The sequence below is a fragment of the Vicugna pacos genome, chromosome 8 (assembly GCF_048564905.1).
Source record: "Vicugna pacos chromosome 8, VicPac4, whole genome shotgun sequence".
NCBI lineage: Eukaryota > Metazoa > Chordata > Mammalia > Artiodactyla > Camelidae > Vicugna > Vicugna pacos.
In genome coordinates, this window is record NC_132994.1 from 42,691,257 (window position 1) to 42,718,707 (window position 27,451).

The 27,451-nt window shown below is 32.1% G+C and overlaps 1 pseudogene; it reads right to left on the reverse strand.

Annotated features, from left to right (window-relative positions):
• Positions 1-27,451, reverse strand: part of LOC140697866 (DNA (cytosine-5)-methyltransferase 1 pseudogene) — a 148,930-nt pseudogene that overhangs the window by 109,449 nt on the left and 12,030 nt on the right.

The window sequence follows — 27,451 nt, forward strand, 5'->3', positions numbered from 1 at the left end:
TCTCAGGAAGCAACCAGAGGACCTCTTTTTCCAAATTGGAGAAGAAGACAAAGGAAATCTACTGAATGCTGCAGTCCCATATCTTTAATTGGGAAGCAGATGGAGAGACCAACCACTGCAGAAAAAAGCAGAGTCAGTAGGTGCTGAGAGGAAAATCACTAAGAAGGAAAGAAAGAGAAAAAGAAGAAAAAGGAGGAGGTGAGCAAACTGAGATGACCTGACATATTTGACCATATTGAGAAATTTTAAGGTTCTATAGAAAAATTGGCATTGAAATTATCAAGTTTACTCCAGGAAGAAAACAAAGTGTTAAATAATTTTAAAATGCAATCATAGTATACAATATATGTTACTAAAAACAATATTTTATTATGTTAATAGTATAAACAATAAATATTGATATAAGAATAGTTTTTGTGTGTATACAAGTGAGTGGGAGCTGGTAGTATGTGAGAGTCAGATATTTATTTTCTATTTTAAGAAGTGACAAGTAATGACCAAGTTGAAATGTCAATACATATCAATACAGAGATGCATAACATAATGTAGAAATGGAAAAGCAAATAATAAGAAAATTAAATGTTGGAAGCTATTTTTAGAGCTTAGGAAATGTGAATTCAGACAGACAGTCTGGGGGGAGAGCAATGAATTACTGTTTTTCACTATAAACCATAAGATGCTATTTTAAAAATGCTTTTAGAATACTTTAAAAACATGCACATATATTACTTTCTTAGAATTTAACATTATATTTGATTCAGCATTTCCACTTCAATAAATTTATCCTAAAAAGATTATTGCAAATTAGAGTAAAGTTAGAAATACAAGGATATTTATCTGTCTATAACAGGAAAATCTGGAGGGCAACTCACATCACTAATTAAGTTTCAGTTAAATGCACTTTATAGAGCCCTTAATAATAATGTTAGAAGATAATATTTAATGACATGGAAAACACATTATGAATATTTATTATCATCATTTAAAATTACATGTAATTATATATACACACATATATGTATAACATTCCCACCAATCATTATTTTCAATGTTTCAGACTTGTATCACTCTCTGCAAAGGTCTGACTCCTCCATTTATCACTGATTTTCTACAGACAAATCTGACTTCTACTCCACAGAGAGTTGAAAATGTAAAACAAGCTACACCATCACATTTCCCATCAGTTTACAAGTCATCCTACATCCTATCCATCCTCCTTTCCTATTACAGTGAACAGAATGCCCTTCTCCAATGCCCTTCTCTTTTTCTCTAACTGCTTTTTAATCTTGACTGTGCCTTCCAATAAGCATTTATACATGCTCTAATCTTCCATTTTAAACACACACACACACATACATATACCTTCCTTGTGTGAACTGAGGTATCTGGTAGATGTTTGAGGTGTATGTGTGCATTTTGCACTCTCCTATGCAGCTTGGCTCATCCAGTCTAAGGCTTCTGCATTCACACAGCATTTTTTTCTTGATGAAATGGCACATAAGTGAAAATTCAGTAATGTTTAACTTGTTTTCTAATATATCAGTCCAGTTGGAACAAATTCATATTTTCCAGACAAGCATGAATTGACTGTACAAACTTGACTGTACATTGTAATTTTTCCTTTGTGGAATACCATACTAAGCTTTAGTTTCAAACAAAGCATCAAATTTTAAATGTCAGTTAAGCTTGAAATTCAAAAATAATACTAAGAATTTGATCAAACTAGATTGATAAAGAGCGATGTGTTCCAGATTTGTATGAACTGGTTGGATACAATATGTTTGAAAGGAACAAAAATCAACCAACTGAACAACAAACAAAAATGTCTTCTGACAAATAGAATCCTCATTTACATACATACAGATAACGCTGAAGCCTTTCTCTGTACTAAAGTGAATGATTTTGAATCTAATAGAACCACTAAAAATGAAATGTTCAGAGAAATCCCAGATTACCTATCTTACCCTTCAATAATAAAAAAGCTTATTTTGCATAGACAAATTTTATGCAACATAAATTTAAATTGCCTAGAATCTATGCAATAGAAAAAAAAATAGGTGGTGTACAGCATGAAGTGTCCTCAGTTATCAACATCTTTGGAAATGAAGCTCCTCTAAGCATGTTGTAAATACCTGTTTTGTGAACTGCCTCATTGCTATACAGTGAAAATGTCAATGCTGATACTCAATAATGTTATGGTGTGTATCTATCGCCTCGTAAAGTTAAACTATGTGTTAGTAGTGGTGCTGATGGAAAGTGGTCTTATGCAGTTTTACAGTGGTGCTAATTCTGCTGGGGTCCCACACCACAACAGGATGAGGTAGTAATGCAGCCATTAATTAAAAGGATGAAACAGACTTTTCACGTGTAGTTCAGAGCTCAACTTTAATTACCCTTTGACTCCAAGGCCTGTAGTAGGGTCATATCTGCAAGTAGTTTCTTAGGTTGCTGACAGTGCCTTCTACACTTGACAGATTCCGATAAGGCAATGGCAATGGTTTCACCACTTGTATTATTAAATTTCATCTCCAGATTACGAGGAGTACTTAGCTGGCTAGTTGAAAATAATTTAATCTTTCATTGGCAACCTTATATGAGACACTGCAACTTATTTATAGACTTATATGTAAAATCAATTCCATTCTGTTTTATTTTCTTCTGTAGCTGTGATACTGATAGTCATCCCATATTTATAGTATTAAAGGCTGATTTCAGAATACTAAATTTCATGCCTTATTACCCATAAATCCTCAACCAATAAAACCCTAATCTGACAATTATATTACTCTTAAATCTAATAATAAGATCAGACATTTCTCACAGACTCATTGTGTGCTAGATGGTGTTCCATGTGTTTAAATGTATTATGTCATTTATATCTGCCATCATCCCTTGGGGTAAGTTTTATTATCACTGTCTCTATTTTAGAGATTCCCAGAGGCACAAAGAGGTTCAGTAGCTTTCCCAAGTTCTCACACCAAGGGAGTAACAGGTTTGGCTGGCTGGAATTAGTCTGTACTCTTTCTTTTTTTGCAACTTTGAATCAGTTTTAAAATGTTAAAAAACTTGTAAGAATAGCACAATGAATACTTTTTTACTTATAACATTTGCCTTATCTATATATCCAATTTTTTTTCTTGGTAAGCTATTTAAAAGTTGCACAAAATATGAGATTTCTCTGCAGTAAGCAACACATAAAAATAAGGACATTCTCTTACTTAATACATTGTCATTATCACTCCTAGGAAAACTAACATGCACTCAATAATATCATCTACTGTATAGCTCATATTTAAATTTCTCCAGTTTTCCCCTCAAAAATGTCTTTCATAAGATCTTTCCCTAGATCCGGGATCCATGAAACTTCATTCATTCAATTTAGTTGTTATGTATATTCAATAACTGAACTTAGTAGGTTAGTTTTCATTTGTACTACAGATGGAATTTCAGAATACTTTTGTGTTTCATAGGATAGGGCAATGTGTAAAAATATTGATATTTAACCATTTTTAAGTGTACAGTCCATTGTATTAAGTATATTCACATTGTTGTGCAACCATCACCATCAGTCATCTACAGAACATTCTTCATCTTCCCAAACTGAAATTCCACATTCATTAAATAATAACTCCCCATTCTTTCCTACTCCCAACCTCTAGCAGACACTATTACACTTTCTGTCTCTGTGAATATGACTACTCTAGGTATCTTATATAAGTGGAGAATTTCATATAAATAGGATCATATAGTATATACTATTGCAATTACCTTTTTCTACTTTCTTTTGTTTTGGGTCTCAAGGTCCAATCTTCCCTCTGTTTGAACTTCTTTTAACATTTATTGTAATGCTCGTCTGCTGGTGATAAATTCTTCCAACTTTAGTATGTCTGGAAAGTTTTATTTAGTCTTCATTTTCAAAAAAATATTTTCACATGGAAAGAATCATAAGTTGACTTTTTTCTTATAATTTAAAGGAATTGTCTTCTAGTTTGCATTATTTCTAATGAGAAATCTACTATCATTCTTAATTTTACTTCTCTGTATGTTATATATTACTTTAAGACAGATTTTTATATATATCCACATGAGTGGAAGAGGGAGAAGCAGCAGGGGTCGGGGAGAGGGAGAGGGTAAGCAAGAGAGAGGAAGAGGAGGAGAGACAGAGAGAGTTTTAAACGTATAATTGGGTCAATCTTTTTTTGATTTCAGAAGCTGAGTTATACTTAGAAAGGTTTTGTACATATGTAGGTTATAAATAAATTCATTCACATTTACTTAATACTTGTGTGAGTTTATTTTTCACAACTCTAATCCATTTGTAATTTATTTTGGTGTATGATGGGCCCAATTTTATTTTTTACTTTCGAAACAACTACCCAATTACGTAAACACCATTTATTAAATAGTTCATCATTTATTTCTCAAGTGATTTGAGCTGCCTGAAACTTTTCTCACACAATTTATCTCCATACATATTTGTGTTTACTTCTGGACTCTCTATTCCGTTCCAGGTAGTTTTAAGTAGTATGGAATCTACAGCATAATTTAATAACAAGAGAAAGATTCCGTTTATTTTCTTTTCCCTTGCATGTTTGACTATACACACTATAGAATCAACTTTTCTGGTTCAAGAAAATATGCATATAGTATTTTATTGGTATTGCATTGTTCATATATTTACTTTGGTATAATTTTTAAACTTACGATGTTCATTCATACTATCTAAGAATCAGTAATATCTTTTTCAATTGTCTATGTCATTTAACAATTATTTAATTTTTTATATACAAGTATTGAATATTTTATTAAATTTATTCCTAATCTATTTCCAAATACGTATTTTTTATTATTAAAAAATTTAGTTAAATAGTTGTTTCCTAATATAAAACTATTATTTTTGAATATTAATATTATTCCTGCTAATTTTATCTTATTGCTTTTGTTTTATTTTATTTTACGTTTCTGTTTTACTTTAAAATACTAGTGGTTTTCAAGCTACATTATCAAATGGAAATAGTTTTACCTCTCTATGTCCAATTTTTACCACTATTTGTTTTTACACATTATCTGCTATTTTCAGTACAATGCATATCTAATTTCCTGTCCTTAGTTAAGAAAGAAAATGCCTAAATGTCATTTACCTACTAATTATAGCACTGGCTTTTGATGACTGTTATATATCATGTATAACAAATAATATGTAATACATGAAGTATAATATACAATATAGAACATAAATATAGAATACATAATTATTAAAATAATACATTTCATAAATATATTTTTAAAGCATGAATTATTTCTTATTTCATTTTATTTTTCATTTAATTCAGTGTTTTAACACAAATGAGTGTTAAATTTTGTCAAATACCTTCTCAGTTTTCATAGAATTATTGTTATGGCTCACTTTTTCCTTAGAGCTAGTTATACGGTTCCTTACATTAATACATTTCCTAACATTAAGCCATTCTTGAATTGCTCTAAATAAGTTCTATTTGGTCATATTGCATTATTTTTAATGTGCTTTTGGAGTGTTGGATTCAGTTTGCTAATATTATATTGGGGTTATTATATCAAAATTTATAAGAGATTACTCTGGTTTTCTGTTACAGTGCAGTCTCTATCAGTTTTATATATCAATGCTATTCCTGCTTCAGAAGTTTTCCTTATTGTTATATGTTCTGGAGCACTTAAAAGTAGCATGGATTTTTCTGCATTTTGAAGGTTTAACAGAATTCTATTAAAGCATCTTTTTGTCATGGTCCTTTAAGAACTTTCTGTTATTTCTGTAGGAATAAATCTTTTAAACTGCTAGCTCAATTGGAATCATTTTTTTTTTGTCAGAAATATATCACCTCATCTACATTTTCAGATTTATTTTCTTATAATTGTATAAATTAGTCTGTTGTTATTTTCCTTTTAACTACTCTGATTCAATGAATCTTTCTGCCTTCCTTCCTTTCTTTCTTTCTATTCATTGGAGTCATTAAGTGCAATAATTTGATTGATTTAAAATAATTAATTTTTAATTTTAGTGTTTTATACTTAATTAATTTTGCTTTTATATGTTTTTCCTTATGTTTCAGCTGGATTACTCTGTTTTCATTTTTAGTTTGGTAAATTGGGAATTTATTAATACATTTTAATTATTTCCTTTTTTCATGAGTATTTAAAATTATGATTTTTATCACAGCTTTAATTTTCTCATACAGTGTCAGATATGTAGTATTATTGATTTTAGAAATTCTATAATTCTACTATATAATTTTCTTATGACTCAAGATTCACTTAGTATAGACTTAAAGCTCTTAAACAATTCTTTTGTATTTCATCCTTTTTATTAACTTCAAGTTAATAGATGGCTGAGTTAATTACACATGCCAGTTCATGAAATATTTTTAGAATTGACAAATGTAAAACCCTTTTCATTTTATTCATTTGTTTATTCTACATTCATCTCCAGCCCTTGTTCCGATTACAGTTGCAACTAACAGACACACATTTTATTGTATTCTACTTTGTTTTTTAAAGTATTGTCATTTAATCTGCATATTTTATAATTTAAAATAATGACATTGTGCTATGGATATAATTATGTTTCTTACACTTATTTTTAATCATCACTTTACTTCTATCAATGTGTATGACTATGTATACAACTATTTCATTGCTTCAGACTGCTCCATGGTATTCCCTAGTTTCATTCACTATCTTTGCTAATGCCTCATATGACTGTGTCAATCCCAATCACTCTTCAATTCTATCCAATATCCAAACACATGTCAAACAAGAAGTTTTTACCATATGTCTATACTGGACATTATTTCAGACTTCTACATATTTCCAGCTCATGGTTCTTTTAGTCTATGTTCTTCAGTGTCTCCATAGCTTCTCTCACATAGCATTTTATATAGCTGTGTTTATACTAATAATTATTGTGACTTCACATTTATTTTAGCTGTTTTTTCACTCTTCTATTCCTTTCTATACTGAGACTTCCTTAATGACAAGAATCATTTCCACTTATTAACACTAGCATACAATATGAGATAAGCAAATATTATCATTAGATATTATTATTTATTTTTCTTTCTGAGATATAGTTATTATTCAAGCAAAAAGATTTTTACAGTGTTTACAACTCCTAGGACAATTCTCAAGTGAAAATTGTTTAAATGATGGTCTTAAAGGCTGAATTAATCTTTTACAAAACTTTAAAAATTCATATGAATCAAGCTTAGTATTATGACTCATTATATTTCCCTATTCCTGAAAAAACAACTTATAAGTAGTACTATTAATAGCACTAGTATTTAATCACTCTATAACAACAAAAAAATCATCCCTTATAAGTAAATAAAATCTTTACCATGTTTGAGTAAAAATATAAAATGAAACAGAATATATTGTATTGTGTTTATACTGGATCAGTGAAAATCCTTGGGGATCTTTTGCTGAATTACTCAATGATTCTTTCAACTAGTATGCCTGTGTGTTATGAAAGGGGATAAAAATATAAATGTTTTGCATTGTTGATTTATAATTCTGGGCAAATTTGTTGTGTTGCTAAATATGCTGACCTAGTTTACAGAAAAACAGAGGCTGTTTATAAGATGTCAAATTAACAGATCTAAATTAAACCTTCCAAAGACACTAATAACAGCTGTGCTTTAAATATTTTTTTAAGCCATTTCACTCTCTCCATAGAAACGTGGTATGGTAGCTACTGCAGTGAGTTCTATATTCGACGGCTTTAGAAAAAAATTTTAAAAAGGAAGGGGTTGTTATGTTTTTAACTTGAAATTAAACATTTATGAAGGTATTATATGAGATGAGGTGCTAAGATATATTTAGGAAGTATCACGATCCTTACCCTTAATAAGTGAGAGATGTACTTATGCCAACCTTATTTTTGTATTATAATACTCTGTGTAGCAGATTATGGATAATTGTGAACAACCAACTTAATCTAAAATATCTTCAAGAGAAAATTTATATTCTGAATTTCTATATTGCCAGGAATAAATTAATCTAAAATAAATAAATGTCTATAAAGTGTACTCAAGTCATCATATACTTTACTCATTTATAATGCTTTCTGAAAGTACCATAGACTCTCCTTCAATTGCCCATTAATGAAGGGAGGGGAGGCTTAATAATGCTGAAAGTAGTGACTTAAATTAGTAAACCAAGAGCTAAAGTCAATTTAAGACACTGTTCAGTTTATTTTAAAAGTTTACTCGATTGAAGTGTCTTAACTAATTGATTATTAACACTGTACGACAATGCCTTTGTCACTGTATTAAACCTATGTTTTTCCCGTTACTGAGTTATAAACATATGCTTTTTCTTTTCACTTGTTACTTATTACAGGTCATTTGTATTTGACAGTTGTGACAAATGGCACAGGTAACAATATGTGCCCATAATCACCACATACCTAAAATATTAATCATAATTTTCTTTTTCTTTTTGGAAAGGTTTTCTTTTGTCTTGGTGTATTATGTAAAAAAAGTAATATAAATAATTGCTTTTATTTTGAAAGGGCTAAAATATTTTTTAAAAACCCTGTGCATTGTTTTCTTTTTATTTTCTATTTTTATAATTTTTAAATTTTCCTCACACTTAAGAATAAGAAGTATTAAAAGTAACATAATTGTCAGTGGGTCTCAAATCCTTTTTAAGGTATGTAAAATGTACTAAAGATAATAATAGCTATGATTAATTTATGCCATTATTACAGGTTGTGAAAAGTAATACATTTAACTTAATTTCAGCACTACCTTATGTTCAAGGTAATATGCCACTTGGCATAAATTAGAGTATCAGGGAAAACATTTGCTTTATTCTAGAGTCTATACACTAATTCTCCATAACTTAAATGATCAAAGCAATGAAGGAAACATTTTTTAAATCTTAGTTCTTTAATCAATTTTAGCTTGAATAGACATGGATTTTTGGCTGAGGCCTCTTATTAGTCCACAAAGTCTACATTTAATACAAAATCACTTACGCAAATATGCATATAAAATGTGCCAGAGAAAATGACACATTAATTGTAATTTCATAGGTTAACTAACATCTGGAATAATTTTGGAAGTGCAGATTATTTTGGGGTTTCTCTTGGATGTCTGGTTCCTTCTGAGTGCTTTGGGAGGAAAAAAGTGATTTACATGCTTTCATGCTATCTTATGACTAATTAAATCTAAACTGGAACTCCCATGATTAATTAAAATTAGAATTATATCTTATATTTTTTACAAGATGTATCTTAAAATTATATATTCTAAAATAGATGATCTGTTTTAGAAACTCCAGAGTTTGTTATATTCCTTTGGAGAGTGTTGAGTTTATTTTTAGCAGGTAGTTACATTACTGACAGATCTTCTTCACCTTCTAGAGGCTTGGTACCCGGCTTCATTAGGATTGACCTTCCCTTTTTCTTTTTTAATCTGATCAAGTTCAGATTTCACATCAATTTTATGGCTGGTCTCAGAAAAGAGAGAGTATTTCCTCTCCTATTCTCTGAAGCGTGTATAAAAGAGTTGAATAAATCTTACCTTGAATGTTTGATAGAACTGACATAATCCCATCTGGGCCTTGTGATTACTCATGGAATGATGCTCTCTTCTGATTCAATTTCTGGAATTATTAGAGTAACAATCAAAATTTTGTTTAATTATACATCTATATTCTATATTATTATGGCAATTTCCTTTAACTTTTCTAGTTTATTATAGACTTTTGCTATTCTTTTAAATCTCTGCTTTATATGTAGTTATTATTCAATTCTTAATATTATTTATTTATATTTTTTTCATTTATTCTTCATCATTTCACCAGAGGATTTTCTGCTCTAAGTATATTCCATGGGAATGCTGGAGCAGAATAGAGTGTAATAAAGGAGAGAGAGATATGTCTGATAAGATATGGAACCTTGGAGACTAGGAGGACCAGCAGCAATGACATATTTGTCTTTGGGTTTTGAGCAGCCCTGTCAGTTAACCCCTGAATTTTGTACTGTTAAATAGTTTTCTAGATGTGTCAAGATGTAAAAATGTTTGGGAAACACTAGTTTATTTTACTGACTTTTTTCAAGAACAAAATTTTGGATTTGTTGCTCACAAAATAAGATATATACAAATACCAAATAAGCACTTAAAATATGCTCAATTCCTTATTCTTCAGAGAAAAGGAAATACAAATATATACCAATACTTATCTTTTACAATGGCTAATTTAAAAAAAAGCTAAAAATATCAAATGCTGGTGAAGATGTGGAACAACTCAGATTTTCAAACAATGATGGTGAGGTGTTTAAAATTTTACAACCACTTTGAGAACACTTCGGCAGTTTTTTTAAATGCTAATGTAATTCATGCTATAACCTACTAATTCCATTCCTATGTATTTTCTCAAGATAAATGAAACATATGCCCCAAAAAAACTTGTACAAAATTTTCTCAGCAGCTTTATTTATATTAATCAAAAACTGAGGAAAATATCCATCATGAAGTGAATGTATAAACAAATTGTGATAGATGAATACAAGAAAAGGGACTGAAAAGGAACAATCATCTGATATACTTCAAAACATGAGTGAATCTTGAAAACATTATGTTAAGCACAGATAGAATAGTGTATGTGTTGTATGATTCTCTTTATATGATGTATGAGAATAGTAAGAGAATTCAGAGCAGTGGTTGCATTTAATATATAGGCAAAATTTGATGAGATAGAACATAAGAAATCTTTCTGGAGTGAGTGAAAGATTTGAATGGGATGATAGTTAAATGGACGTAAGTATAGGCAGTCCTCACTTTGTACAGTAATTTGAGACTATTCAAGCTGAAAACATGCAAAGCAATCTTAATATTCAATGGAAAAGTATTACTGTTTTGTGACCTTTAAAATTTTTTTGTCAAAACATTAGAAACTCTTTTATTGCCAACTGTAAATGTGTAGGAAAATGGAAATACAACTAGTATTTATTTAGTACACTGTAATTTAAAACATTAGAAACGATAATAAAAGTGTTTTATTCTTGGTAAAAAAAAATTACTCAGTAGCTTGAAGTTTGAATGGTACTTGTCTTCCTCTTCTATCCATATAATTTATAGAGTGAGAATCTTCTCTTTGTCTAAGTGAGAATTATACTACTTCTGAAGTTTGAAACAGCTTCCAAGATTTCATCCCTTGTGCTTTTAATATAAAATATCTCTGTGAGGTTTACTAATGTCAAGTTTTGCCAGCATCAGTTCCTCTAGGACATCTTCATCCTTTTCAAAATAATTTGTTTAGGTCAGTAAGTTCACCTCACTAAGATAGGGCTTCATATCTCATCTGTAGAGTGGAGGTAATGCCAATATTCCTACAGTCAGCTATTTCTTCCATAACTCTATGTTCTATTCAAATTTTACTTCTAGCACTATCAGCTTTTCTTTCTTGCTGCACCTCTATCTTGGTTGGTTAATTTCCTTTCTTAACCACCCACTTTTGTAAAAATATCACCTGGGTTTCACTGAGAAAAAAGGAGGCAAAAAAAGGACAAAAAATATAACTACATGCTCTGCTGTCTGCTTATGATTTGAATAATAGACTGCAATAACCACTCACTGACCAATTTTGAAAGAAGTGGTGTAACTGTCCAGTCATCATGATGTTCATCTGTTATGTAAATAGTGATTTCTGAAATAAGAGATAGCAGATGGTTTCCTCAGAGTTTCCTTTTCTGCTGGCATGGTGGTAGGAAGACCAAGGAATGGGCTAAGATAATAGTACATTGGTAATTACAAGGGTAATGTTAGTATTCTAATTTGTAAGCTCGGCCATGAAGCAGAACACACAATTGGAGTAAAGTGGGACAGAAGGCACATAGACACTTTTTTTTAATAAAATGGGAGAATAAAGAGCTTTTATGTTTATGTAGGACAGAGAGAAGGTGAATTATGCAGAAACAAAATTTTCTAAAAGGTGAAAGAGAACGAGACTCAGAGCAAAAGTACATATGCTGGTCTTTGTAAGGGACAGGAAAATCCACTCATAAAAGGAGAGAGAACAAAGGCTAAAAATACAGATATTTCTGTGTCGGCTAGTTTGGTAGTCGGAAGATATGGGCGCTCAAGATCCTTCAGCTGGGAGTGAGGGAGATGGAATAATGTGAGTTGAGGGGGAAGAAAAGGTATGAAATAGCCTAAAATAAAAGGGCAAATTTCTTATTTATGAACATTATGTATTTATGGCCAGAAAACTTATCATGTTAATTGAAGGTCTCAGGAAATCACAACCTGGGAGAAACAACCAAAAGCACAACTGCAGAACTAACAAAAATGCTTGAAAATCCCTGCTGTGTGAGGCCCTTGACACAAATCATCAAGACTTACAAGCCTCTACTTTCACTTTATTTTAATAATAGTTATACAGATGAATACAGTTGTAAATTTTAAGGACATTTTGCCAGTGGGAATATTTATAGTTTCTTTTTCTGAACTGTAATTTCTCATTATCATTGCAAAATAAAGCTATTATGTATTTTTCAAATATAAAAGAAAATGAAAAATTTAATAATTATTATATTTTGGGACTCCAGTTATTGAATTAAATTCCAGAAGAAAATTAAACCTTCTAACACTGGTATCTGCAGGTTTTGCTTTGTAACTAGTATTACTATAAAGGAACTTAGCAGCTGACAATCACGTTCTTAAATTATTTATAATTTCATCACCTTGAGATACTCTGACCAAAAAGAGAGGATCTATTAGTGAAATGAAAGTAGGAAAAGAAAGAAAGAAAAAAAAAATGACCATATCATTTAAAGGTCACAGTAGAAGAAAATGAAGAATACTATAAAACAAAAAGCAAAACTGCAGTGCTTCTTCAGCCTGGCCCTTCAATGGCCTATGAAATTTCAAGGAACAGTTCACACACAAGGGACAACAGCAAAGGAAAAAACAGAAACAGCTAACACAAAGTTATCTACATTACAGATAATGTTCCCAGCCCAAATTTAGGGAACATAAGTTACTTTTTATTTTTACTACCTGCTTTGTCCCTAATAGAAGGAAATACTAATCATGTTGACCACATTCTAGGACATTAATGGCATTAAGCCTTGAGTGGTCAAGTGATGATGCAATAAAAAATAAGATGCAAGAAGTATGTCAACCTAAGTTGTAGAAAAAATCTTTATACAGTAAAATGGCAGACCCCTGAATATTAATGTCTTTCTTCCACTTCATCTCTACTAACAAATCTAAGATTGTAAAAATGCACTAAACCCAGGTGTGACCCTCCCTTAACCTGAGAGATTCCTTACTCCATGGAGTCCATTGTTTGGGGGCTTGTTTCCATGAGGCATCAAGGTAGCAATAGCGAGCCTCCTCATGATAGAAATTTTGACTTCACGGATTGTCAAAAAACCAATTACATTAGTCATTAGGAAGATGCAGATTTACTCCATAATGGATTACCACTACCAACAGAATGGCTAAAATTTCAAGGATTAATGAATGAATAAGGAATAAATGGATCGATACTGACTGACAGTACCAATTATTGCTGAAGGTATGGAGCAACTAGAACTCTTCAGTATCTGTGAAATCTGAATATAGTCATCACTATGACCTTGTAATATTCTCCTAAGTACACACGTAAAATAAATAAATAAATAAATTTATATATTTTCATCAAACCAAAACCTCTAGAATGTCCAGAGCAGCATTATTCAGATAATACAGACAATTCAGATAATAAACATAAATCTCATAAACACACTACTAAGAAGCAGAAGAAATACACAAAAGAGAATATTGTATTATTCCTTTTATACAAAGTTCAAATACAATAGAACTAAGTCATGATGTGAGAAGTTAAAGAGTAGTTAGTTTTGGGGTGGGGAGTGACTGGAAGGGGCAAAAAGGAGTCTTCTGGAATACTGATAGTGTTTTACGTTTTGATCTGAGCCCTTGTTACACAGGTGTGCTCACTTTGTGAAAATCCATCAAGCTTTACATTCATGATTTGTGTGCTTTTCTGAATATGAAATACACTTAATAAAAAGTTAAAGTAGTAAAATCCAGTCAATACTTCATCTTTCAGAGTCAAAATACCTCTTAAGCTGATGTTTATAAAATGCTTTGTTTGAATGTATTTAGCGTTCACATGTTTAAAAAGTGTTTTTTTTTTAATGAATTTAGCTAGACTGTCTAGGATTTCTTCAAACTTCTTTTTGCCTTCATCTCTTGATTTCTCTCCCTGCTCTCTTTACTGTGACAGGCTCTGTATTTCTTTTCATTTCATTTCTTTATTTTACAATCTTATGATCCTGGTGGCAAACATCACTTCCTTGTGGCCCTTTTCATGCTTTAACTTTCCTAGATGTTGTTTTCTCTCCACCCTCCCTCTTTTGTGGCTCTCAGAGGAACCTGTCCTGAGGTAGGGATTCTCTGCCCCTTTAATTAGCAGGGCCTATCAATAATGATAATTTTTTAAAATGTATTATGAATAGATTTTGACACCCAACTTTTGAATACAAGCCTAAACTATATATTTGTAGTTGGGTTTGCTCTTCAGCCTGACATTAATTTTTCTGAATAACAGGACCAAAAAAAGTGTCTTCTAAACTACAGAAATAGTAAAGTGAAAGTAATTATATTTCCTTCAATATTAATTTTAATTTCTTTAATAGCATTTTATTTAAATATAAATATTTTTGGCCATAAAATTCAATTTTATCATATTAACATGATAGATTCTTTTGACTTAAATATAAGTTTTGAACATATTTCAGTCAAAGATGTAGGAGTATTTAATTTCATTGAAATAGATGTAGAACTAGGTTTGCCAGGGTAAGGCACTTTTGGTATATTTGATTTAATAAATGTAGGATTTTTAAGGTAGTATTCTAATCACCAGAAAAGTAGCTTATATAGTATTACTGAAATTACAGAAATACAAAAGGAAACAATGCAAAATGAATTTTAGATAAAGAAATGTAGGGAATTTAAATTATAAAAGAAGTTAAATCTCTTGTGCATGTCAAAGTCCATGGTGAACAGAGATTTTTATTAAAAAAAGTTTGCCTTATAGAAACACCATTGACTTAAATAAGAAGTGAAAACCTCATTTATTTCAGATGACTTGACTTCATAAAATTGGATATCAGAAAAACATTATTGACTTTTACTGTTTAGCATAGGAAGTATAGAAAACATTGATTATAACATCAAATAACATTTAGTTTGAGGTCACAAGTATAAACAAATGTGTAGAAAAAAATACAGCAAGGTAAAATGTGTAATACAACATCATTTAAAGTAGAAAGAAGTAGAAATTATACACAGAATGAGGACTACAGGGTAAAGTGCTAACCTAGCAAAGAGAGATGTCGCGATCACTCTAGATTATAGTCTGAATCAGCAGGACTGATAAGAAAGGAAATATACTGCAAGGATTAGAGAAACTACATGATAATTCTCTAACTATACCATTCATCTAAAGCTCAGCACAGATGCTGAATTTTGAAAAGGATTAGGAAAATAGGACATTTAGGAAATGATAAGTCCAAGTGATACAGCACAGTGAAAAGAACAGTGGAAACAAGGTCACCAGTTCACCAGAGGCCATAGTCAAGTCATCCCATGTCCCTCAGCCTTGCTGTCCTCATTTGTCAAACGAAAACATTTATAAAATCATCTCACAGTTCCCATGTAGGTCTCAGATTTTACTATGATATGAATCAGGGTAATTGAGAGACTACTCATATAGTAGATTTTAAATATGTATGCTATAAAAGTTGATAAACTATTTACTGCATTCACTGATGACAAAACTAGGTAAAATGGACTTAATCAGAATAAAAACCAGTGTAGGTTAGGGCAATGATTCTCAGTCCTCACTGCTTTACAATCCACTGTGTATATCTTTACAAAATGCATTTACTAGTCTTTGTCCCAAGATTCATTTCAAATGGCTCGGAGTGAATTACAGGCATCAGTGTGTTTTAACAATCCCCTTAATGTTTCTGTTTTCACCCAGGTCAAATCTGGTTATGTTATAAAGTATTACTTGCCAATGAAAGATTACAGATAATCTCTTTCTCTGGGGCCTATGATTATTATAAAATCAATTTGTTAACTATAAAATGAACACTATGATTATAATAGTTATTCACATTTATTTGTACTGTAACATATTTACTAGGTATTTTTCTAGATCCCTCGAATATGCTAATTAATCCTCTCAACTGTGTTTTGATATATTTACTCATATTTTCCTGTTTTTAAAGATGGGGTCATAATTATAGGGAGTTCATAAATTGAGGAGTTCTGTACACGTATTACGCTAGCCCCTATATGGTTTTACCTTTGGCTACAAAATTTCACTTGTCTTCAGTTCAATACCATCCTAATGCAGTAATGACTAAAAATAAAGGAATGGAAGAATGTCAGTTCTTTTACTATACTCTATTTTCTCCCAAAAGCATTACATAAATCTAAAATGCCTATTTAGTGAATTCAATATACAACATGGCTTAGTTTTTCCACATAAGCCACATCTCCAAATTAAACTCTTTCAAAAATATATTTTCTTCTGAAAAGTATTATCTGTATTTTAATTGTGGCTGCATTACCTTCGATTTCCCATTGAGTTTGGTGTTCTAGGAACTAGGACATAAAATTGCTGTTCTTCAAACTTTCTATTGAAGTCAATATTATGACTTTCACTATATCAGAAATTCTCTCTTCTCTGTTGTTTCATGCAGTCCCTGTGCTGTAGGCATTTTATGACTCTTTGAGATTAAGATATTTCAAACCTCAGTGACTATATGCTTCCACTGGGATATTGGAAACAGATTTTACAGTCTCCACACACAATGCAATTTTTAAAATAAAATTTCATAAATTAAGGCTCTCATAAACCTTTGGAAATGCTGCTGTTATGAGCAGCTGTTTTGTTGCATTTGATTCCCACACTAAGGTAGAGTTCATGGAGAAGTGGTATTTAAACCTGGACTGTCCTTAATTAGTGTGAAGGTCTTGAGAAAAGATTATGCTTTGGCAAAAAGCTTATGCCTATTAAAATTTTTCAGACAGAAGATCAATATGTAATAACCACTTGAACTACACTAATCGGAATACCCTACCTTGAAGACATTATCGCTGTATCTATTTACTACAATAGCACAGCTAAAGGTCTGGTGGTAGAAGGAGGCTACAAACTGGGTTGGGGTCAATGAAGAAATTCAAATTCAGCTTCCATCTCAAAAAATAAAATATACAATATAAGAAATGTCTTGTCACAGGACACTCACTGACAGCAATAAAATCATTTAATTCAAGGGGCTTTAATAATGTAAATTTCACATTTGAGCCAAGAGTAGCTAAATGAATAGGAACTCACAATTATTGATTTGTTTCAATTTCATACACTTTCAGCAAGAAATGGGACAAGAGGAGACCTCGGAATCAGGAGTTAGACAAGAACAGTGACAATTTGGGCATGATTCTGAAAAATTTGTTATTTTTATGATTGTTTCATTTGTTTCTCTGTGGGAATCAGGGATAATACTTCCAAAAGACTTCTAAGTAAAAGCCAGTATTTTATGGATTTTTTTGATCCAAATATTTGTGCCCCAACAGAATTCATATTTTTAAATCCTAACCCCCAAGATGATAGTATTAGGAGGTGGGGCCTTTGAGAGGTGTTTAGGTCGAGTGTGGATCCTCCAAGAATGGGATTAACATCTTATAAAAGAGACTGCAGAGAGCTAGCTTGGCCCCTCCACTAACTAAGGACACAGTGAGAAGTCAGCAGTCTGCAACCTGAACCGAGGCCTTTAACAGAATCCCACCATGCTGGCATACTGAGGACTTTCAGCCTCCAAAATTGTGAGAAATAAATTTCCGTTGTTTATAAGCCACCCTGTCTGTGATATTTTGTTAGAGCAGCCCAGATGGACAAGCAGCCTACAAAGCTTTCAAAACTGTGTACTCCTTCCTGTCACTTACCACTCTGACCTTTCTCCTAAAATGTCTCCCCTCACTCTGCCCTAATCACACTGGCTGGCCACACCAGGAAAACTTACTTCCTCTACAGGATCTTTGCATTCACTGTTTCCTCTACCTGGATTGTCCTTGTCATCTCCCCTCTTTCAAAGTTTTCACCCAAAAGACTTCTCAGTGAGTTTGTTATAGATCCCCCTATCTAAATTGCAAACCATTGCTAACCACATACAGATTTCATATATCCCATCCTCTTAGTTTTTTAATCACATCATATATTTTAAATATTTATCTTGTTAATTCTCTGGCCCCTTACTTTCTCAAATGTAGTTTTGATTAGGGTAAGAATTTTTGTTTCTTGTTCACTGCTATAATGCTAGAATCTACAACAGTGCTAGTCATATAGCAGATACAATAAATATCTTTTGATTAAATGAATGAAAGAAATTTTTAATTACACTTTCCATTTTCTTTATTGGGTAGAGACAACAAAGAAAGTCAGAGTTAGGGAGAATATGGCCAACCCTAATTAGACATGAGGGAGGGAGACTGACTAAGAGAAAAAGGTAGACAGCGGTATTAAATAGGAAAAGAAGGAAGTGAAGTTAGACTGAGTCCTATATTTTTCAACCAGCTAACTTGCCCCTAAGACTTTCAACCAGTACCAAGAAGAGGAAGCTCAGTTTTTCCTCTCTCCTCTCTACTGCTCCATGATGAGGGCCAAGCTCTCAATCTTATCTCAAACAGTTTATTTTTTCCTAACCCTAAGGAATATCTCGAGATCTAGCCTTTTGCTGCATTATATCAGCTATGGACATTAGTTACTATTCTTCTAATACCAACTTCTAGAACTTGTTGCTTCCATCTAATCCTAATGATAACCACATCTGATACAGCTCAGTTCCTAGTCCCACCCTGGAGTCCTGTGTCACAAGACTCTTACTCATTTTATACTAGTTGTGAGCATGAGTTAGAAAGTCAACAAATACAATGAAAATTCTACCTTTTCTATTTAGTGGTGAAGATTCTGTGGTCTTCTCTCCAGCTCTGACAGATTCTGTCCTCTGAAAGGAAGGAAAGACCAATTTAAGATGAGATTAGGAAACAGTAGCTGCAAATCTAGGACAATGACTCCTCCCTGTCTATACCAATGTCCTGCTTATAAGTAGAGTATGTTTCCTTCCCCAGCTTTTCCAGAAATAAAACTAATATTTTTAGCAAGTCAAGAAAAATATGATTAAGTGAACTTTCAATCTCAACAATGGTGATAGTACCTCATAAAAATTTGAGATTTGGATTTGAAAATAGTTGTCACTTTTTGTATGAGATACAGTCAGCTGGAGTTCCCCAGGATGGGAGGAGAGAGCCATTTTAGGGCGATACACCATGACACACGCTTTGTTAAGGAAAACTGTTTACTAAATACTCTAATGAGCTCAGAAGAAAAGCGTATATAATTATTTTATCCATAAAATAAAATTTATGCATATTTTATTTATCTTCCTATTACCAATATATAGCATTAAGCCTTAGCTAACATTTACCAATCTCTTACTGGGTGACAGGCACCTTGTGAAATAGATATTATTCTATTTAATCCTCATAAAATATCTGTATATAGGTTCTACTATCATTCAGTTTAGAGGATACTAAAACCAAAATAGTTCAGGTAATTTGTCCAAGATCACACAGCTAAATGGAGAAGCAGAACTTATACCCAAACGTCTAACCTACAGAAGCCCCTGACATAATCAATGGGCTGGTATAAGGTATTACACATACAAGATCAGACATTTAAATGGATACTTCAATTGTTTGTTAAGGGATATTATTCCTATTTCTGATAGGTGCACTTGTTTTGGAAAATGTGCTTCAAAACCTATACTACCACCAACATAAACTAGGCCACTGTCATTCCATACATGGAGTACACCTAACTCTTCTTACTTCTTCCACTCTTGCCCTCATCCAAGCCATTCTCCACAGAGAAGAAAAGAGACCTTATTAACATGAGAATTGAAATCATGTCTTTCCCCAACTTAAAACAATCTGGTGGCATCCAAACGCACTTGGAATTCTACCACGACCATAAACCTGGCTCTTGCTGATTCTTTTACCGTCGTTTTGAGCCATTCTTCCTCTCCTTCATTAAGTTCTAGTTACATGGTATTGTTTTTCTCTTCCTTCAACTTTCAAATGACTTTCCCTCCTCATGGCTTTTACAGAACCTTCCATCTCCCTATATGCTGTATCTTTTCAGGTACCATGGCTAATTTATTCTTATCCTCTGTATTTCAGCTTATTTGGCACCTCTTCAGATAGCCCCTCAGTATCCTCTTATCTAAAGCACATGTACTGTCTCATTCTGCTCTAAGTTATTTTCTATATCAATTATTTATTTCCTTTATGATAATTATTATAATTCATAATCATTTTGCTTGTTTAGTTTCTCTTTTTTTTTAACTCGTTATTAAGTCAATGCCAAGAGAATAGTGATTGCCCATCTTTTCATCATTGTGCCCCTAATATTTAGATTGGAGCATATAGTAGCTACCAGTAATCGTTTAAGTATATTATTTTGTACCTCAAGTTAAAATGAAAATGGCTTTTAATTTCAGATAAGATTGAATTTCACATTCCTTAGCCCAGCATTCAAGGTTCAACAAAGCCTTTAGCTGATTATCTTTTGTCCTAAACCTTCTCTAAACATTCTACAAAATAGCACATAAAGTCCATCCAGTCTGTTCCTATCTGGACAGCTTTACTCACATTATTTTTTTTTAATATCTTCTACTCTTCGAAATTGTGCAAATTTCAGTTACATATACTCTGGCTTTAGAAAGGCATCTTCTTTCCCTATTATTCTCTGTCCCTTTTCAAGGAAAATTGAGTGTAATCTGAATTTCCTTTAGACTTTGAAATATTCTTTATATAGAAGAGTGCTTTCAAGTATTGAAGCTAGAGAAACCTAGTTACCCTACCTACTCCACCATTTACTATCCGGGTATCTTTAATTCCTCATCTACAAAATTACAATAAAATTATGTCTAAATTCATATTTTTAAATTAAAGTTATAATACCTGCAATGCCCAGGTATGGAAATTACTATCATATACTAAGGACTCAGTAGGTGTTCATTATTTCAAGCATAATACATTTAGTTAGTATTGCATTTATTTGAATACATGCCTTGGAACTACAAAGGGGCTACAAACATCCTAAATATCTATGAAAATACATTATTCTGATCATGTTCCACAATCTCCTGTATACAAAAGGTATTCGATTAATATTTGTTGACTTGACTGATTGCATTGATTAAAGAACACTTTCAAAATGAAGCTTTGTCTGTAAGTGTACTACTTCCAAAAACAGGAAAACTGTAATTAGCTCTTATTGTGCAGAAAATTCATAAACCTGAATTGCCATGTGTTTCTTTTTCTTTTGCCAGTATATGCTGTCTATGATGCTTAAAAATAATTAGAAACTCTTTAGAAGTAATCAGCTTTCCTTCATACTCTATGTAGAATACTTTAAACAGCATTTGACTGAGTCTTGTGTTTGGAATTCTCCTCACTGAAAGCACATATCTGATGGTTTTTCATTTAGAACAGTGGCTCCCACATGCCAAAGATGGGCTAAATTAGAAACACCTGTGGTGATTATTAGCCTCACAGCTTGCTGGCCTCCATGTCTGACCCATTCATCAGATTCTCTGGGGGTTAGGCCCTGGAAATTACACTTTATACAAACACCACAAGAGATTCTGATGTGTAGCCAGGTATAGGAAGCTCTCCTCTAGAAAGCAGTTTAATGGACTCACCATATACAAAATAAAGGGCAGGAAACTTTTATATTAACTATCATTCTTATCATGATCTGAAACAGAATTTTCAAGTTCTGGACTCTACTTTCACATAGGAGCCTAAATGAATCTCCAGTACCTTCTCTCTTACTGCAAAATTAATGATAAATTTAAACTTAGAGTTTCTCATTTTTTTAATTGATAAATCCTTTTAAATATCTTGATGGGGCTATAAAAAAACTGTGTAATTTATAGAACTAAAAGCATGTCATTACAGAATAAGTATCAATAAAATAAAAAATAATGCATGATTTTAGGGTAATTTTTTGGATGCTACTTCTAGGATCTGATTGTGGCAGCATCTTTGATACTATATTATTGATAAGTAGTATTTCATCTGATGGCTATACCACACTTTGTTTATCCATTCACCAACTGATGAGCATTTAGATTGTTTTCTGTTTTGGGTTACTATAAATAATGCTGCTAGGAATATTCAAGTATAAGTCTTTGTGTGGATATGTGTTTATATTTCTCTAGAGTAGCTACATAGAAGTGAAATTACTGGTTCATATGGTAATTTCATGTTTTCAGGGTTTTAAGAAACTGTCAAAATGTGTTTTTGCAAAGTGGCTTCACCAGTTTATATTCCCAACAGAAATGTATGAAATACCTGTTTTTCTGCATACTTGCCCATTTGTTATTACATGCTACAACTTTTATGAATCTCAAAAATATTATTCTGTATGAATTATCAGGTGCAAAATAGCATGTATGAAATATTCAGAAAAGACAAATCTATACAGACAGAGAGTAAATCCGCAATTGCCTGAGAGTGGGAATAGACGTTTACTGCAAAGTGTCCTGAGGTATCTAGAATAATTAAAATGTTTTTTAAAAATGAATCATAATATTGGTTTTGTAACTCTGTAAATTTACTAAAAATGTTTTCACTTTATGCTATATAAATAATACCCAACTAACAATACCTACATATATATGCATAGATGTAGATGCATATGCATGTGTATATATGTAAATATGTATCTAAATATATATGTGCAGTTCTATTTTTTCAAAATCCTTTTCATTCTAATTATCAAGAGACAAACTTCTCTACTATACTGAATATACTAAATGAACATGAGAGCTCATAAAATTATCAGTCAAGTTATTGGTTACGTCAATTAAAATTTTTTTCTGTGGTTTTTGGAAATAGAGAATCATTTCTTGAAGAATATTTAAAAGACAGCACCGTATATTCCAGGAATGCTTCTTGGACCAAAAAGAAAATAGCCATTTTTTTCAATACTCTTAATTTCCATGATAATATCTTAATATAATAATTCTTCATGAATTATTTATAAGGGTGTTTTAACATCTAAATCTATAGTTGCTATTGACATCATCATGTTAGTAATTTCAACATTGTTATTTTCAGTTTTGTAGTTTTCATCTGTATAATATGCATTCTTAATAATGTTTTGTGATAAGGTCAATCTTATAATTGTTCTATGAGTACTTAAAAAAAGGTCTAAATCTTTTGTACCTCCAGTTATTCCAATTTTTGACAATTATAAATAAGACTTCTAAAAACATTTGCAGAAATTTTCACATATATTTATGTCTTGCTTTTCATTTTACTCCTAGGTGAATACCTAGGAGTGGGATTGCAGGACATAATGGTATTTCTATGTTTCACTTTAAAAGGAATTACCAAAATATAACCCAAATAATCTGTGCCATTTTTGTATTCCCACCAGCAATGTTTCAGAATTTGAGTTCTCTGCATCTTCAATAACACCTTTTTTTTTAAATTCTTTTTTTGTTGGGGGGGTAGTGAGGTTTATTTACTTAGTTACCTTTTTTAGAGGAGGTGTTGGGCATTTAACCCAGGATCTCATTCATAGTAAGCATGTGCTCTACCACTTTGAGCTAAACCCTCCCCTCCTTCAACAACATTGTTTATAGTCATTTTTTTAGCCATGCTAGTATGTGTGTAGTATTATTTTCACTGTTTCCCTAATCACTGTGCTGTTGAGTTTTTGGTTTTTTGGTTTTTTTTTTTTACCTATATGTTTATTTCCAATCCACATGACTTCTTTGGTAAGATATTTGTTCAAATTCTTTTTCCATTTTAATCGTTTGTTATTTTCTTATTATTGAATTTTGAGAGCTCTTTGTAGAAATGAAACCAATTTTTATATATTCTAGATACAAGTCCTTTTGGGGATATACACATTACATGTATTTTTCTCAGTTTGTTAGAGATAAACAATGAGATACTGTTCCCGCTCCACTCTCAACTCTAGGATCTCCCTGGGTTCCTGATCCTCGGAGAGGGTCTTTCTCCATATTTCTGTGCCTCTCCCAGAGATAAACTGCCATTGCCTGTTATTCGGTGCTTGGAGGAGAGGTGCAGGGGGATTCCTTTGTTTTCCTGGTACAGCCTCCGATTTATGTAGGCTCTATATCCCTGTGTTTTGATTGTGAGGTTTTCTATATACCTGCTTTGCCTCCAGGATGAGGAGATTTCTAGTCATCGGGTCCAGGATAGTTTCTCCTCTGCACAAAGGTAAAGACAATTAATTCTCTTTTGCCTTCTTTTACTCACAATGAGTCTTCATGGGAGCCCTGGGGCAGCAGGGCTTGCTGCTCTTAGTGGCTAAAGGCTTCTGTTCCTTAAGGCAAAGGGTCTCAACACTGCTTCAAGCCTTTCCCACAGCAGGAGCTGCTTCCTCTCTCCAGGCCTGCTCAACCAAAGCAAGCTTTATCCCATTCCTTATTTCTGAGCATCTAGTGGAGGTCCGTAGAAAAAGGCCTCAAACCAATAGCTAACTCCCTGTTTCTTTGACTCTATAAAGGAATTTTATACTCTCATGCCACCCCACATTTGGCCTTCAGTAATTCATTAAAAAAATTAGTTGAATCTTGTTATCCACTTGTGTGGTGATTAATGTCCCTTTTTTCCAGATTCTGTCCTAGGTGAATCAATGCTCACGTTCCATCTCTTCTTAGATTTCAGTCCAGTTGTTTGTCCTGCAGTCTTTGTTCTCTGACAGGTTCAAGAAAAATCATTATCTTAAAAGATTATCAAGCTTTTCTTATAGTTTTGATAAGAATGATGCTCTTTTAGTTTTTTACAGCTTAGCTGGTAGCCAGAAATCAGTATTTGTTTTAACCTCATGTATCTGGCTATTTTTTATCAACTTTATACTTTTTAAAGTAAAGAAAAAAAAAAGAGCCCTAAATGATGTTATTTTCATTCAGACATTTGCATTTGATTTTGCAGGTTCCTGGAAATGCTACCCTTTCATACCACTTCAATACTATTTCTGGAATTAAGACCTTCTGGCTCATTGAAATGACATAAAGCAAGGCTGCATTTTATGCAAGTAATTTTTTACTTGTATAGGCCTCAGGGAAATCTAAGACAAAAGATATTTTGGAGGGCTATCACCATTGCCAGACCCTTAAATTCACCTTTTGTCCTCCTAGCCCAAGGTAAAACAGTCATGAATTCTGGGCTTATTTTCTAGATTTCGGAATTCTGCCATCTATCACGGCTTGATAATTTTCACCATTTTATGCATCTTGTTAGCTTTTTAGTGCTTTAAACTAATTTAAAAAAAATAATTCCAGCTTTCCTGGCTGTCCTTAAACAAAGTCTTGGTTTAACTTAGTTGGTCTTTCATTAATAACTACATGAATTTTAGATGATGTAGGTAGTATAAATTTGAGCCTCAGTCTTATAGAGAGTCTGTTATTTTGAATTTTCAGAAATTTTCTTACTTCACATAAATTAATGGTCAAAACAGGAATTTTTTCTCACCAGTTTCCTTTATAAAATCTTATTTTTTCCTTTCTATTCTAATTTATATTTTCATTGACAGTATAGCACATCTTCCCCCCATTTTGTGTTTGCTTAAGGGTTTTTCTTCTTTCTCATCTACTTGTTTATAAAATGAAATCCCCAAGATCCCAGGTTTAGTAGTTTCTCTTAGGATAGGCTCCAAATTTAATACTCTTACTTCTCTGAATTGTTGCCTTATACTCATTTTTGGCCTCTAGGGCATATTAACATATAAACACAAGGCGAATTTAAAAGAAGGTTAGTTAATATCCATGCACCTACCACCTATATCCTACTGTTAACAATTTACTAAGCTTATTTTGTCATACATCTTAACACTTCACTACCCATCCATCAAACCTCTTATTTTTAATGCATTTAAGACTGAATAATTGACATCTGTACATTTTCTCCTTAAATATATCAGCATGCATACCATTATAGTTCAATATTTGTTTACAGTTTTATTTTAATGGTAAACTTTATGTGCAAAAAAATTTCACAAATTTTAAGTGTACATTCACTGGGTTTTAACAAATGCATGTGTTTATGTAATCCATCCTGCTTTCAAGACATCAAGCACTAACATCTGCACCGAGAATTTCCTCTTTCCTCTTTGCAGTCAGAACTTGCCTCCATGCCCATCTCCAGAGACAATTGCTTTTTATTCTTTTTTACTTTCAAAATGGATTCTATTTGTCTGCTCCAGAATTACATAAAAATGGATTTTTATTTATTTGGTCTTTTGTGTAAAGCTTCTTTCATTCAGCGTGCTATTATCGAGACCCATTCATGTTGTTGCGTGTACTGGGAATTTGTTTCATTTTACTGCTGAGTAGTGTTCTATTGCATAAATTTACTCCTATTTGTTTATCTATTCTCATGTTGAGATACATGAGGACTTCTCTTAATGTAGTTTTTGGATTTCACAATTAGAGCTGCTAAAACTTTAATATATACATCTTTTGGGGGTACAATCTTCAATTCACTTAGGTAAGCTTCTAGATAGGCATTGGTACGTATTGAAGTAGGGCACAGTTAATTTTATAAGAAACTGCAAGAGCTTTACAGATGGCTTCACCAATTACACTCCCACCATAAATGGATACTCCATATCCTCACCAACATTTAGTGTTAAAAGTATTTTCAATTTTGTTCATTTTTATAATTGTATAGTGATATCTCACTGTGGTTATAATTTTCATTTTTCTGATGACTAATGATGCTTATCAGTATTTTTCATGTGCTTATTAGCCATTCGTCTGCCAAGTCTTTTCAATTCTGTTGCTCATTTTTTCAACTGGATCATTTGCCTCTTTTACTGAGTTGGGTTGCACAAGTTCATTTTACATCATGGACACCAGCTCTTTCTCAGATATATGTTTATGAATCCTATTCTTTTGATGACTAACTATGTATTTAACTGGCTTTAAATGTGGATATTTAGGACTTCTGTAGTGGGAGATTTTATTAGACTATTTCTTTATATTACATGATACTGGGGGAAAATTTTATGTTATCCTACCTGTCAGTAACTGTAATATATTTGTTAACTATAGGAGAAGAGAGTTTGAAAGGATAAATTATTATGTAATGCCTATCTCAGTAATATAAACAAGAGTCACAATCAAATGTTTTAATGAAGCATGTATATTATTTAGGTCACATATGTTAAACATATAATATGTGCCCAGCACTATACTAAGAGTTAACAAGAATAATAAAATATCCCTGTCTTTGAAAAATATACAGCCTAGATGAAAATAAATAGATAATATAGTATGATTAAA